Genomic DNA, 15,869 nt, shown 5'->3' on the forward strand with positions numbered 1-15,869 from the left:
ATTACCTGTTGAACTTGTATTTTGGGATTCTTGCATAAGGACTCCCAGATCCCTCTGTGCTGCAGCTTTCTGCAGTCTTTCTCCATTTGAATAATATTCAGCTTCTCTATTCTTCTTGCCAAAGTGTATAACTTCACATTTTCCCACATTATATTCTATCTGCCACTTTTTTGCCCACTCACTTAACTTGTCTTTATCCCTCTGTAGACTCCTTGTGTCATCCTCACCACTTGCCTTCCCACCTATTTTTGCATCATCCACAAATTTGGCGATAGTACATTCACTTCTCTCATCTAAGTCATTAATATATATTGTAAATAGTTGAGGAACCAACACTGATCCCTGTGGCACTCCACTAATTACAGGTTGCCATCCTGGAAATGCCCCCCTTATCCCAACTTTGTCTTCTATTAGTTAGCCAATCCTCTATCCATGTAAATATGCTACCCCCAGCACCATGGGCTCTTACCTTATTAAGTAGCCTTATGTACCTTATCAAACACCTTTTGGAAATCCAAATATATTACGTTTACTGGTTCCCCTTTATCTATCCTGCTTGTTACCTCCTCAAAGAATTCTAATAAATTTGTCAGGCGTGATGTCCTCTTCATGAAGCCAGGCTGACTCTGCTTGGTTAGATTATGTAATTCTAAATACTGTGAAAATCCATTATAATAGACTCTAACATTTTCCCAATGACAGATGTTAAGCTAACTGGTCTATAGTTACCTGTTATTTGTCTCCCTCCCTTTTTGAATAAGGGTGTTAAATTGGCAGCTTTCTAATCCTCTCGGACTTTTCCATAATCTAAGACCAACATTTCCCACCCCTGTTTGGAGAGGGGTGGGGGTGAGGGGGGGAGGCAGGGGAGCGGGCACGGATAGGTGAGCCTCCAATCGGCGTCCCCAGTTGAGGGCGCGCCGCCATTTTATATGGGTGGGCCAATTAAGGCCCGCCCAGCGTGACATCCGCCAGGAAGCGCTAAGTGCTCCTTGTGCAGGCTTGGGGGGAGTGGGGGGGGGGGTGGGGGGTGGCGGATTCCCTCAGGTGGGAGTGCACTCTTTCACGCATGCACGCAGAAGAGCCCACATATCTCCCTGAGGCAAAGTGCTGCATCGGGGAGATCCGCTCCGATGTAAAAGTTGAATTTCAGGTAATTAAACATTTTCCCTGCCGTGCCCCCTCATGTGACACTATCACTTGAGTTGGGACATGTGTATAACTTTTATTGAAACATTAAAAAAATTTTTTAAAAAGCCCTCATGAGACCTCATCCCGCCCGTGGATGAGGTTCCATGCTTTTTCCGAGGCCCTCCTGGGCTCCCGGCCTGCCCACCAACCTTAAGGCTGGACGGGCAGGCCCATCAATCAGGTTAATGAGTTTTTTAATGGCCTTAATAGACCGTTGACAGTTCGCCGGGCGCGCAGCTGAACTAAAAATCTAAATGACACGGGGTGACGTCAGGACGCATGCCCAACATATCCCCGCGTCATTTTACAGGTTGATGAGCGGGCCCTGCCCCCGCTCGCCGACCAGAAAAACCTGCCCTAAGAATTCTTGGAAGATTCAAGGCTCAATTTTACTCAGCCTCTCATCATAGGAAAACCCTCCTATTCAAGGGACCAATTCAGTCAACCTTCGATGGACTGCCTCCAATGCAAGTATGTCCTTCCTTAAATATAGAGACCAAAACTGCACACAGAGATGTGGTCTTACCAAAGCCCTGTACAATTGTAGCAAAATTTCCTTAAGTCTGTACTCCAGTCGCCTTGCAATAAAGGCCAACATGCCATTTGCCTTCCAAATTGCTTGCTGTACCTACATGCTAACTTTCTGCGTTCCTTGCATGAGCACAATCTGGTCCCTCTCAATATCAACAATTACAAGTTTCACACCTTTCAAAAACTATTCTGCTTCTCCATTCTTGCGTAGACGGGAATAACTTCACGCAGGGCACTTGTTGCCCATCTCTAATTTGCCATTGAGGGGCAATGCCCTTTGCCTTTTTTGCCTTTGAGAGGCTCCCAGAATAACACATTATTGTTATGGTGCAGAAGGTGGCCATTTGGCCTATCATGTCAACACCGGCTCTCCGAATGAATGCCATTGATTGAACCTGCCTCCGCCACACTTACAGGCAGTGCATTCCAGATGCAAACCACTCACTGTGTGAAAAAGGTTTTTCCTCACATCTTTTGCAAATCACTTTAAATCTGTGCCTTCTCTTTCTCAATCCTTTTACGAGGGGGAACAGTTTCTCCCTATCTACTCTGTCCAGCCCTCTCATGATTTTGAACACTTCTATCAAATCTTCTCCTAGCCTTCTCCCCTCCAAGGAGAACACTCCCAACCTCTCCAACCTATCTTCACAGCTGAAGTTTCTCATCCTTGGAACCATTCTTGTAAACCTCTTCTGCACTCTCTCCAATGCCTTCACATCCCTCCTAAAGTGTGGCACCCAGAACTGTACACAATATGCCAGCTGAGGTCTAACTGGTGGCCTGTACAAGTTCAGCATAATCTCCTTGCTCTTGTACTCTATGCCCCTGTTAATAAAACCTTGGTTACTGTATGCTTTATTAACTGCTCTCTCCACCTGTCCTGCTACCTTTAATGACTGATACACCATAAATACCCAGGTCCCTCTGCTCCTGCACATCCTTTAGATTTGTCCCCCTTATTTTATATTTTCTCTCCATCTTCTTCCTACCAAAATGAATTACCTCGCACTTCTCTGTATTTAATTCATCTGCCACCTCTCTGCCCACTCCAGCAACTTGTCTATGTTCTTTTTTAAGTTCTACACTGTGCTGCTCACAGTTTGCAATGCTTTCAAGTTTTTTATTGTCCGCAATCTTTGAAATTGTCCTTTGCACATCAAGATCAGGATCATTAATATATATTAGGAAAAGCAAGGGTGCCAATGCTGACTCCTGGAGAATTCCACTACAAACCTTCCTCCAGCCCGAAAAATATTCACTAATCATTACTCACTGTTTCCTATTACATAGCCAATTTTGTATCCACGTTGCTACTGTCCCTTTTATTCCATGAGCTATAACTTTTCTCTGAAGTCTCTTGTATCGAATGCCTTTTGGAAGCCCATGTACACCACATCAGCAGCATTCCCTCATCAATCCTCTCTATTACCTCTTCAAAAATACTCCAGCAAGTTAGTTAAACATGATTTTCCCTTAAGAAATCCATGGCTATCCAGAAGATTAATTGGAACCCTTCCTGATGTATTTCTTTTACCCTACCTAATCCAGGAGTGCTGGGACAGTTCACATCACTGGCTGAATCAGCTTTGCTCAGTGCAGCATGTTTATTAAACCAGCGGCTTCAGTTCTGTAAAGCTGAATGCCAATACTGAGCGACTTGGCTGCATTTTCAATCTGAGACCAAAAACTAGGAGGGAAGTTTTTGCTGCAGTTATTGCTCTCCATCAGGAGATGAAAGAGGTTAGGGAGAGTCTGTGATCATGTTGCAAGGGCTAAATGGGCTGGTTGGCCATTTCCTGCACTATATTCACTGATGATCATAAGATGATTTTGTTAGTTAAATTCTCATGTGTATGGTATCTGTATTGTGCTGCAGGGCAGGACTATTAGCCATAAACAAATAATCGCATGATTCTATTGAACTACCCTGCCAGTTCTTTGAATCTAAATTCCATTGGATTAGCCATAAATAAGAAAGAAGCCCTGATCTGTCATTTGAGCGCATCAAGATTGATGTTAGGAAAATGTTTCCCTTAAGTGTCAAATCCTCAATCGTAGCTGCAGCATTTATCCTTTCCATTCTCATCATGTGCAAGCTACTTACGTTCCATCAGAGTTTAATAATTCTTTTTTGCAGCAATTTGCAGTATTTGAGCCGCCCTTTTGTCTGTCTCTGAACATTGGGGAGGTGGCTGGCACTTTAGAATGCCTTGAATTCTTTCTCTTCTGCCAACTTTCCTTCTGCTCCCTCACTAACCACCAAAGCCCGCCTCTTGAGAGAATGGCAAACCTGACTTTGGTTACGATTCTGTAAGCACTGGCAACCAACCCTATGCCTCACCCCTGTGCTGGGTAAGACTAACTGTGGCACATTCCCGACAGTCCCCACTACGATCAGCTAACTCGTCACAGCCCAGGGATCAAACCTGCGACAAATGTGTTTTCACAAAGTGTCGATGTTGCATAGAATTTACAACACAGAAAGAGCCCATTCAGCCCATCTGGTCTATGCCAGTGTTTGCCATCTGCAAGAACCTCTTCCCACTTTCCAACAACACTCGCATTTATTTCGCACCTTTAATGTTGTAAACTATCCAAAGGCTTATTATCAAACAAAATTTGACAGTAAGCCATTTAAGGGGATATTAGGACAGCTGGCTGACAGGCTTGGTCAAAGTGGAAGGTTTTAAGGAGTGCCTTAAAGGAGGAGAGAGAGGTAAGGAAACTTCATCTCACCCTATGAACATAACCTTCCATTCCTTTCTCCCTTTTGTTTATCTAGCTTCCCCTTAAATGCATGAATGCTGTTCGCCTCAACCACTCCATGTGGTAACGAGTTCGACATTCTCACCACTCTGGGTAAAGAAGTTTAACCTGAGTTCTTTGTAACAGTGCCCCTGCTAGTTGTGTATAAATTGTGTAAATAATCTTGAAAGTGCAGCAAGTTGTTTTCCCTTCTGAGGTGAGTATGAGATCTCTCGTTCATTGGCCTAGTTCCAAATAATCTAGTTATCAGCTGCAGCCAGAATGAAAATGCAGCCACTTAACAGGATAGTTTGGACTTTGAAATATGATATCTAATCAGATAGCTGTGATTCTTTCGTTCCCACGCTGTCAGTTCCTAACACATTATCGAGTGAAAGTTCAAAGGTTGCTGCAAGTATAAGGATCTGAAATTGACAAGTAGATTATTGAGAGGGGATAAGGTTCATGATGTGATAGTTCCAGGATTTGCTGCAGGCCAAAAGATTTTACTTCAATTTGCCCAGTTGTTCCATGATTGTTGCTCATTGATTGCTGTCCCAGTAAACCTTTAATGCTTTGCCAGAGACCAGAGTTTTAGTGAATAACATTTAATTTATGAGCAATCAGCTGATCTCTTTGTATCAATAGCAATAGCACAGAGCCATTTGGGTCCCTTTGCTTTCCTCACCCTCGATCCCTTTCTTCCCCCCAAGAAAGCAGATGTAATTTCCTTGGGGAGGGCAGAGGCAGAAGGGAAAAAAATGCTCAGGAAAAAGTTTGACCACATTCCTTCTGCCCCTGTGCCCAATACCTGCGATTGCAAGAATTAATTTTTATTGCTATCTTGTCAGAGGGATGTAGATCAGCAATGCAGAGTGATTGGGTCAGGTGATTCTTAAATTAACTCTGTACTGTGGCAATCCCGTGCTTCACATGAACCATAAGGATTTACAACAAGGCAGCATTAAGCATGTGCATCACCTTTTCTTGACCTGCTAATTTTCATATTTTGCTGTGCTTGCCCTGCATTGCCACCGGGACAGAGTTGGATGAATTGCAAACACTTTTATTATGCATGAGATGGCAGAAGGCGATGTGGCCACTGCACTTGAGTGATTTCTTATTATGTTACGAAGGTTGTTGTGTCTTTTTTTATGAACTTGCTAAAAGATTAGTGACAATGGAGCACTGTAAAAATCTGTGGATTAACCCCTCGGTTGCTGGGTTATGATGACCTGTTTCTCAAATTAGAATGGAGAAGCTGGGATTGATATCCTTGGAACAGAAAAAAGTGAGGGGGAAATTTAAGAGAGAAGTCTGAAAGATTTTGATGAAATAGCTAGGGAGAAATTCTTTCCACTGACAAGACAGTCAGCTTGGAGAAGACTCAGATATAAGATTGTTGGCAAAAGAACCTGCTGAGTGATGAAGAATTTTTGTTACTCCGCCAGTTGTTGTGGTCTGGATTATGCAACCTGAAAGAGTGGTCGAAACAGGTTTAATATTTACTTTCAAAAGGGATTAGGTACATAAGCGAAAAGGTAAAATTTAGAGGGCTGTACGTGAAGAGCAAGGAGGAGGTGAATATTCTGAAGATGTGAAAGGCACTATTGAAATGGTAGTTTATTAGTTCTGATATAAAGGTTGATTAGGTCTAGTATCAGGGCACCAGGAGGTATCAATTGTAAAGAGAAGTAAATCTGAGATTTTTTTTCTAATTCTTCACAGTCTCAGGAAATCAAGTAGATCTTACTGACTGTGTGACGCTTATTTATATGTAATTTAAGGTGCAGAATCAGGCCACTTGCAACAACAGACCTGTGCTGGTGCTCGTGCTCTGCGTGAGCCTCCTTCCACTCCACTTCATCGAACTCTATCAGAATGTCCTTCCATTCCTTTTCCCCCATTTGCTTATCTAGTTTTTCCTTAAAAAGCCTCTATCTAATCCTTGTGGTATTGAGTTTCACTTTCTTGTCATGGTTTGGGCAAAGAACTTTGTCCTGAATCCTGTATTGAATGCATTGGTGACTATTTTATATTAATGGTTCCTAGTCTGGTCTCACCCTAAGTGGAAACATCCTCTCTACAATTGCCCTATCAAATCCGGTCATAATCTTAAAGACCTCTATCAGGGCACTCCTCAGCCTTCTCGTTTCGAGAGAAAGGAGCCCCAATGTAGTCAATCTCTCCTGTTAAGTGTATCCTCTTGGTTCCAGTATCATCCATGTGGATCATTTTTGTGCCTTCTTCAATGCCTCTATTTATCCTTGTGATAATATAGAGACCAGAACTGTTCACTGCCCCGTGTATCATCTAACTAAGGTTCAATACAAGTTTAACATAACTTCTCTTTTCAATTATATTCCTCTAGAAATTAACTCAATAGTTTTTTTTTTGCCTTTTTTATGGCCTTACTAACCTAACCATTCTGTTACCTATTGTGATTTGTGTATTTGTACCGCCAGGTCCCTTTGCTCCCAAATCAATTCCTTAGTTCATTACTCGCCATGAACTCGCAGTCTCTGTTGACTTGCTCAACATTTGCTTAGTTCCATCCTTATCCTCTCAATACCTCTAATGGTCTCCCACATCCTGCTATTCCCCTGCTGCAAAAGCACACCACCTCAATTTTAAATTTGGGGGGGTTACAGGCTTCATTGTGCCTGACTTGGGACCAACCTGGTCATCGATTGCCAAATCTAACGATCTTCCTCCAGTAGGAAAACTCTAATTAATCCAGGAATCGCTAGGAAAGTAAGGACAAACTGAAAATTCCTATTCTCTACTTGAAGCTTGGGGCAGATGGTGGCATAGTGGAAATGTCACTGGACTAGTAACCCAGAGATAAAGGCAAAATACTGTGCATGCTGGAAATCTGAAATAAAAACAGAAAATGCTGGAAAAACTCAGAGCTCTGAAGAAGGGTCACGTGGACTCGAAACGTTAACTCTGTTTCTCTCTCCACAGACCTGCTGAGTTTTTCCAGCATTTTCTGTTTTTGTTACAGTAATCCAGAGACCCAGGCTATGCTCTGGGGACACGGGTTCAAATCCCACCACGGCAATTCATAAGAAAATCCGGAATATAAAGGTAGGTTTAAAATATGGAATATAAATGTGACTCCAGACCCACAGCAATGTGGTAGGCTCTTAACTGCTCTCTGAAATGTCCAGCTCAAGTGCAGTTAGGGATGGGCAACAAATGCTAGCTTTGCCAGCGATGCCCACATCCCATGAAAGAATTTTAAAAAGCTGCCTCTTCTGGCTTCCCTGCGCTGCCTGTTCCATCCTTATTTTCAACTTTTAAGGGTGAAACGTTCATGGGCCTTCGACTTTGCCTCCTTCAGCCCCGCTGCCTTCCATGCTGACATCCCCCCATTTTACGATGTTTAGCAATTTCTCCTAGCTCTGGGTCCGTGGCTGTGTGTGGCATTTCAGGTGCGTGCCAAGTTGGCTTTTTTTAATGAGTGTTTCTGTCTCTACCACCCTTTCAGGCAGAGAGTTCCAGACTCTCACCACCCTGTGAGAGAGAAATAAAGTTAATGCTTCAGCTCGAGAACCAAGTTATGACCAAAGGTAATTGACCTGAAACGTTAACTTTTGTTTTCCTCTCTCCATCGACTCTGCCTGACTTACTGTGTGCGTCCAGCATTTTTTATTTCAGATATACATCATCTGCAGTATTTTGCTTTTGTATAACCGTATGAATTTTGTATGAAATTGTATGAGCTTTGCTAAGTGGTAACGCACTCAGCTCTGAGCCATGGGTTGAAACCTCACTCCAGGACTTCTCTAAATAATTGGGACTCATGCCTCAGTGCGGTACTGAGCAAATCTTTTCAGTGGGATAATAAATCGGGGCCTCAACTTTTTGTTTTAGTGGATGTAAAAGATCTAGTGGCTCTACTTGAAGGGCAACAGTGGGAGCTGTCCAGTTATCAAGGCCAATGCTCCTTGGTCAACCACTCAAAAACAGATTAACTGATCTTTTATCTCATTACCTTTTGTGGGACCTTGCTGTGCACAAAAATTAGCTGCAAAACAACAGCACTTCAGAAGTAATTTGTTTTCTGTGAAAAATTTCAGATACCCTATGGATGGGTAATACACTTTGTTGTGGAGCATTGGCCACTGGGTTCAATTGCCTGACCCTGCTGGCTTAATTGATCTCTTTCAGGTAGCAGTTAATGTTTTACAGTTGCTCAGGGCCTGTGGGCTAGGAAAAGAGTAAAATATCAGCCAGAGCCCCCGCTCACGAACTCAAATCAGCATCCTGGCACCCAACACCGCTGCACCCCCCCCCAACCTTCCCACCCAGCAAGTGTGTTTGTGGTTATTAGGTGAGAATGAGATCAACTTCATCTGTGATACTGTGTTGCTGTTGAAATAGCCACTGTTGAGATTTGGAGGTACAGGGTGGATTCTATGTGCAGAGTACCAGAAGATGGCTGATGCTTATGGAACTCTACCCCAGCAGGAGTCAGTGCCTTCAGGGAAAGAGGAGAGAAAATTACAACTTTTATATTGTCCTTTTAGGTCTGCTCCACAACCCAGCACTTTGTTGGAAATCAGGGTTACAACGGGTCATATTGTATTAACCTTAATGTTTGTTTCTTTTTCCCCTCCAGAAACTATTGGCTATGATAACAGTGTGTAGGCGCTGTTGTACGAAGTCTTTGTGATAGCAATCTGTCGTAGTATATGCAGTAGTTGGCCCCCAGAGGGGAAGTTCCTTGTTAGGTCAGGCCTGGGACAAGCCGTGAGGAATGTGCCAAGAGAAACAAGGTCTTGCAAAACGCAGCCTTGCTAATAAACAGCCCAGTCATTAGTGAAGGGCTGTGCACCTCATAAACTGCTTGGGAGCCGGCCAACACTCTCCAACTTGTACAGTACCGCACAGTGGCTTTCAATGTCTTGTCACTGAGAAGGAATATTCATTGAAGGGGATGGGGGGGGGGGGGGGGGGGGGGGGTGGGATTTTGAAAACCAGGAAGTTGATAGTGTTTGGGGGGCCTCAATGTTTGTTTAGTCTGGGGGGTATTTAGAGCGTGGCATCCTCCACCCAAGCAATCTTGCCCTGCCCTCTCTCCTTCGTCATCTCCAGTATTCTACAGGGTCCTGCACGTAGGTCATAGCTCTCATACTAATCTCCAGCAATTCTATTATCTTTTTTCCTTTAGTTCTTCTATCGACCCCTCCCCCAACCCAGATCATTCCCTTGATTTGGTCATTAAAGTTGCTGGTTCCCTGCACGTCTCAGTCAGTGTTGCTTTGAGAGAGCTAAAGATGCATCTAAGCATTATTTGGGTTGTTCGACCTTCGTTCCCATCCCCTGCACCCCCTTCCACCTTACTTCCTAAAGAGGTGTGTCAGCGTCCTCGGAAACTCCAGGTACTACTATGAAAGCTCCCTTGGACAGACATGAATGAGATCTGTGCCACTTGTTGGGCACTTCTCTTATGTCTTAATATATGGATCTTCAGTTGATGCTGCAAGTTAGATTACTGAGTGGCTAAATGTACCATGTGGTATTTAGCCATACAAGTCTGATTTCACCACTGGACACGAATGAGCTGAACTGAGTTGGGGGTCGGAGGGGGGCATGCTATGGTTGTTCTCTGCTCCCTTCGTCTAGGGTGGGGGAAAGCCAGCTAGGACTCTTCCAGCATTTCAGTGGCTCAAATCTGGACATCTGGTGATTAGAATCAAGCTCATGATTGCTCTCCAACCCCCACCCCTCTCCCTGAAAAACACCTGCTCCTGGCTTGCACTTGAATAATGGCCACTTGAGCAAGGCTGATGGACCCTGACTTCAGCTGGAGATTGGTGCCTTGGAGGGGTGGGATGAGGTGGGTGGAATGGCAGTGCTGCACGTAGAATAATGCAGCCACTAATAGACATTTTCCCTCCGGAATGTGTGTTTTCTTCCCTGTATTTCCAGTTTATCTGCACTCCGACAGCACAGAGGAACTGGAGTGTCTCAACATGTTTTGGCAGGGGACTGCTGCCTTGACAACATTGCTCTCGGACACCTGTATCCAATGTTTTCTAACAAACAGTGCAGCCTATTCTTCTTCTCACAGTCCAAGGCAGTGCAATAAATCAAGAAGTTCAAATTAATACTGTGGTTGTTATCAAAAAAAAACAACAGAAGGAAAAGGAACGAACAATTTAGTGTTAAGCAACTCCTGTTTTGCTAGATTGGGCCTTCTCCTTTGCCAAAGCTCATACTTGTCGATTAGATTTAATGTCTGCGCAGTACTTAACCAGATCAGCTGGGGATTAAAAAACTTAAAATGTGGTAATTTTAAGCATCAGTGTTTTCCTATTACTGTTCCCCACCCACCAAAGGTGTTGAATTCTATTGGGATTTTTCTTCCTGGGCACCAGTGTTGGTCCAGTACTTCACCCAAATGGTTGTTGTCCAGATGGTGCACTGGTTATGGTACTTGGATTAACAACTCAAGAGGTCGTTAATTCAAACTCCCCTACAGTAAATGGTGAAATTGAATTTAGTTAATCTGGCACCAGATCAATAAATGACCATGAAAGCTGCCAGATGGCTACAAAAGTCTAACTGGTTCACACGTCATTCAAGGAAGGCAAAAATAAATTGGCCTTGGCCACACTGGCAAGACTGCGTTTAATGCCCATTCTTACTGCTGGGTTTTAAGAATCAACCACATCACGTGAATTAGGCGCATGGAGCCCAAACTGCATTAAGTGGCAAGTCAGCGCAATAAATTGTAATCAACCCTCTTGGCTAGGAATTACCACTCTCACCTAAAATACGCGCACACATATACACACACACACGCACACGCACACCGTCCCCCTGCAACATGACCCGAGTCAGAAATTGCCCAATATAACATGTTGCTGGCAATTGATTAACCCCAAAGAGACTCACTGTCTGCTACAGAACTTAATATTTAATTATGTTATCTAGTTATATCAGACTGTTCAGACCATGTGTTTATCTTTCTGATCTACTAAACTAAGGCCTCAGTGAAGGCATTAGAGAGGATGCAGAAAAGATCCACAAGAATGGTTCCAGGTATGAGGGAACTTCAGTTATGTAGATAAATTGGAGAAGCTGGGGCTAGTCTCCTTGGAGAAGAGAAGGGTGAGAGGCTGTTTGATAGAGGCATTTAAAATCATGAGCGATGTAGGCAGAGTAGATAGGGAGAAAGTGTTACCATTGGTAGAAGGATCGAGAACCAGAGGGCGCAGATTTAAGGTAATTGACAAAACAAGCAACGGCGACATGAGGAGAAACTTTGTCACACAGTGAGTGGTTAGCATCTAGAATGCACTGCCTGAGAGTGTGGTGGTGACAGGTTCAATGAAGGTATTGAAGAAGGAATTCGATTATTCACTGGAAAGGACGAAAGAGCAAGGTTACAGGGAGAAGGCAGAGGAATGGTGCGAGGTGAATTGTTCCTTCAAAGAGCCACCACAGACACAGTGGGCTGAATGGCTGCCTCCTGTGCTGTAGCCATTCTATGATTCGATGGTCTGTCTATGCAGGTGGGCGCAGTGGATCCTATTTGAATTTGTCACTTGAAGAAGACTGAGGATATCCTTTCAACTAGCAACTAGCTGGGACATTATAATGATGTGAAAGGTGGATGAGTTTCTCCTCATGTCGCCATTGCTTGTTCTCCCTATCTACTCTGTCAAGACCGCTTGTGATTTTGAATACCTCTATCCATTTTCCTGACTTATTAAGTGTCTCACTGAAGTAAATACAACTATGCTGCATAACAGGCCACAGGTTCTCAGTAACACCCGTGATTTAGATACCTGTTCACCTCTTCGCTGCCAACACTTCATGCAAATGCATCACACTTTGATTCTTATGCAGTGCTCAAAAGACTTGAGCTCTTAATTCAGGCTAACTCTGTAGGGTTGAATTGTGAGAGCTTCTGCCTTTCTAATGATACGTTAAACCGAGGCCCTGTCTGCTCTCGTAGGCGCACATAATAGATCCTGTGGTCCTATTTGTAAAGAGCAGAGAGCTCCCCATGGTGTACTGGCCCTTAATAATCCCTCAACCAATATCGCTACGACATAATGATTATCACGTCACTGTATGTAGGACTTGCTGTACGCAAATTGGCTGCTACATATGTTGGGATGTTCTCCTCGGAGAAGAGAAGCTTGAGAGGAGATTTGATTGAGGTACTCAGAATCATGAGGGGTCCAGGCAGAGTACATGGAGAGAAACTGTTCCCATTGGCAGATTTAAGGCGATTGGCAGAAAACTTGTTTACGCAGCGAGTGGTTGGGATCTGGAATACAGTGCCTGAGTCCAATCCAATCATGGATTTCAACAGAGAATTGGATAAGCACCTGAATAGAAAAAGTTTGCAGGGTTATGCGTAAATGACGGGAGAGTGTGACAAGCTGAGTTTCCCCTGCAGAGAGCTGGTAAGCACTCGACAGACCGAATGTCTGCGTTTTGTGCTGTAACCATACTGTGAATGTATGAAAAACTCAGTGAACGAGATTAGCCACTGTTTGTTTCATGTGGCAGAATGTCCAAAAGAAAACAGCAGAGGGCATTGCAGAATCTACAATGAACAACTTTGCTTTGCCTTGCAGTGAGGTTATTTTAACTAAAACAACATTTTGGTCATCTGTTGAATCTGAAGGATTTCTCAAAGGACAGAGGAGCACAACTATACACAGTCTGTGCGGGGTACTTTTAACCCTTTCCATCCCAATGTAAATGAGTAAGGATGTTTTTGTCACCTTTTGAGGATCCATTATTTAACAGTACCTCCCGCTTAATAGGGTTTATTGGTCGTCAGCTAAGCCACCTCCACCCTGAGGCCAGTGTTGAACGCTTCATCTGAAACCCAGCTGTGCCTCAGTGTTGCACTGTAGTGTCAACATCGTTTATATACTCAAATCCTGGATTATAAGAGTCCTAAGAAATGGTGTTACGGAACTTGCCCTTGTTTTAGCTACTTTTAAAAAAACCTTCCCTATTTTTGGATGTAATCCAAATGCACTGTTTCTCCTGCACCCTGCCTTGGATTCAGTGCATTACCTTCCCAACTCTCCACTTTTAAAAAAAACCATCGGCACCTAAAAAATCATTTTGGGTAGCGATCTTCATCCGAGCTGTCATTTCATTTAGTACTATCAAGGAAAGTCTCCTTCCAATCTTGAGGCGAAGGCTCTATACCTAAACAGTAATTCTTTATTCAGAATCAGCCCGACTTGCACACTTTCAGATGCACAGACTTTTGTGGTTTTTCTTTCTCAAACAGAGAACATCAAAGATTGTACCAATACACACTCCTTGATGCTTCCCAATAATGTGGCTGGCTGACTGTGTGAAAAACAAGACCAAAACATGTACTTCTGGCGTCTTTTGACAATTTCCAGAGGTCATAATATGACAGTATGCAGGAAATGGGAAAATATCTCATTGGCCCATTTGGGAGGGGCGGGGGGCATGGTTGGAAGGAGGGTGTGAACTGCTGTTTTGGCATTGGGGATGAGTCACATGGTTGTATCAATGATGAGGCACTTGACTTTCCACCTACTCTGTGGTGTACGTTCCCTGGGAGTGTTTGATGGGACAATGTAGAGTGAGCTTTACTCTGTAACTAACTCATATTATACTTAACCTGGGAATGTTTGATGGGGCAGTGTAGAGGGAGCTTTACTCTGTATCTAACCCCGTGCTGTACCTGTCCTGGGAGTGTTTGATGGGACAGTGTAGAGGGAGCTTTACTCTGTATCTAACCCTATGCTGTGCCTGTCCTGGGAGTGTTTAATGGGGACAGTGTAGAGAGAGCTTTACTCTGTATCTAACCCTGTGCTGTACCTGTCCTGGGAGTGTTTGATGGGACAGTGTAGAAGGAGCTTTACTCTGTATCTAACCACATGGTGTGCTTGCCCTGGAAGTGTTTAATGGGGACAGTATAAAATGAGCTTTGCTGTGTATCTAACCCATGCTGTACCTGCTCTGGGAGTGTTTGATGTGGCAGCATATAGGGAACTTTACTCTGTATCTAAATCCATGTTGTAGTTATCTAAGAATGCTTAATGCTGAGTGACTGAATTGGAAAGTATGCTCTTCCACAGCATTTATACACCTCATCTTGATGAACCTATAATTCATCAAAAAAAACTGGCTTACTTTTATTCAATGATTTGATGATTCAACCTCTGGAGCCACACTGAGTCTAGATTCCCTCTTCCCCCCCCCCACTCAAATCCCATTGGACAAGGAAATGAAGAGTGTATTGTTTATGCTGGGATTGTATAACAGCACAACCAAGGATATCATGATGGAGATCGGCTTGATTGGAACTCGAGAAGGCAGCTGCATTTATCCTATTAAGCTTTTTTTTTGTCTGTGCTTTTGACATTTTAACTGCATCTGGGTCAAGTGAGATTCATTTGGGACAGTTAATTCTACTGTGTCTCTGCTAGTGACAGGTGATGAGTGTGTACTTGTTTTTTGTGGATTTTGCTCAAGTCCATCTAAAGTTCCCAGGGCTGGATTTTACACTCCCCCTCTGGTAGGTTTGAAGGCAGGGTGGGGGGGGTGGTGGGCTTGTAAAATCCAGCGCATGGCCTCTCAGCTGGCACCCCCCCCCCCCCCCCCTAAACAATCTGCGTGTCGATTTATGGGGGGCCTGGTGGAGGTGTTGGGTGGCTTGCCAGCCCTTGGGCCTATTGAGGCCCTTAAGTGGCCAGTTATTGGCCACTAAACAGCTTCATCCCATTCCTGCTGCAATTTTACCCAAGGCAGGGGGTGGTGTTGGGGATGGGGTTGTTGGGTGAGGGGGTAGGGTGAACCTACTTCACCTGTCCTCTGCCCATCAGAGCATGCACCACCCCTATGCAAGAGCACATTTCCCCTTTTACCTCCCCCCCCCCGGGGCTTCTGTAACCCGGCCCTTCACTATGGCTTGCTAGCCTGAGGGCAGCGAAATCCTGCCCGAGTTACCTTGGTGTCTGTCCCCAGCAACGATCGTCATTGGGGACTGCCTGTGGTCCCAGCAGCGGCCAGAGGCTACTACAAAGCTGTTGCCATCCAATCTGAGGTGAGATATCCTGTCCCTGAGGATGGGAATCCCACCCCCAGAGATTGGGGAATCCATTCTTCCAGTGGACGGGCTCCCCACTGACATTTTAGCCGGTGGGGTGGTGCGGACACCACGATACCACTGTGCTCCATAAAATCCTACCCCCAAACTCTTTGGTCTCCTTTCAGTTAAACACCTCAAGTTCATTTGTATTGCAAAAGCTGATGGTTTTGCAATTTTGCAGATGTGATATTGAAGTGATCTGGTGTTAGCGTTTTAGTGCAGAAACTGCTCTTTGGCAGCATTCTGACCAATCCCTGGGTTGGGAAAGGCGACATCCATCTGACCT

General features: G+C 44.2%; 1 protein-coding gene and 1 long non-coding RNA gene across 4 annotated transcripts in view; both read left to right on the forward strand.

The window, feature by feature from the left end:
• Positions 1 to 15,869, forward strand: part of LOC144688399 (exocyst complex component 6B) — a 623,897-nt gene that overhangs the window by 282,394 nt on the left and 325,634 nt on the right. The window lies entirely within an intron of this gene.
• On the forward strand, positions 4,504 to 10,771 carry LOC144692641 (uncharacterized). Its single transcript, XR_013579366.1, has 2 exons — positions 4,504 to 4,581; positions 10,408 to 10,771. It is a non-coding gene; the product is annotated as an uncharacterized LOC144692641 (long non-coding RNA).

Source organism: Cetorhinus maximus, chromosome 1 (genome assembly GCF_964194155.1).
Source record: "Cetorhinus maximus chromosome 1, sCetMax3.hap1.1, whole genome shotgun sequence".
NCBI classification, from domain to species: domain Eukaryota; kingdom Metazoa; phylum Chordata; class Chondrichthyes; order Lamniformes; family Cetorhinidae; genus Cetorhinus; species Cetorhinus maximus.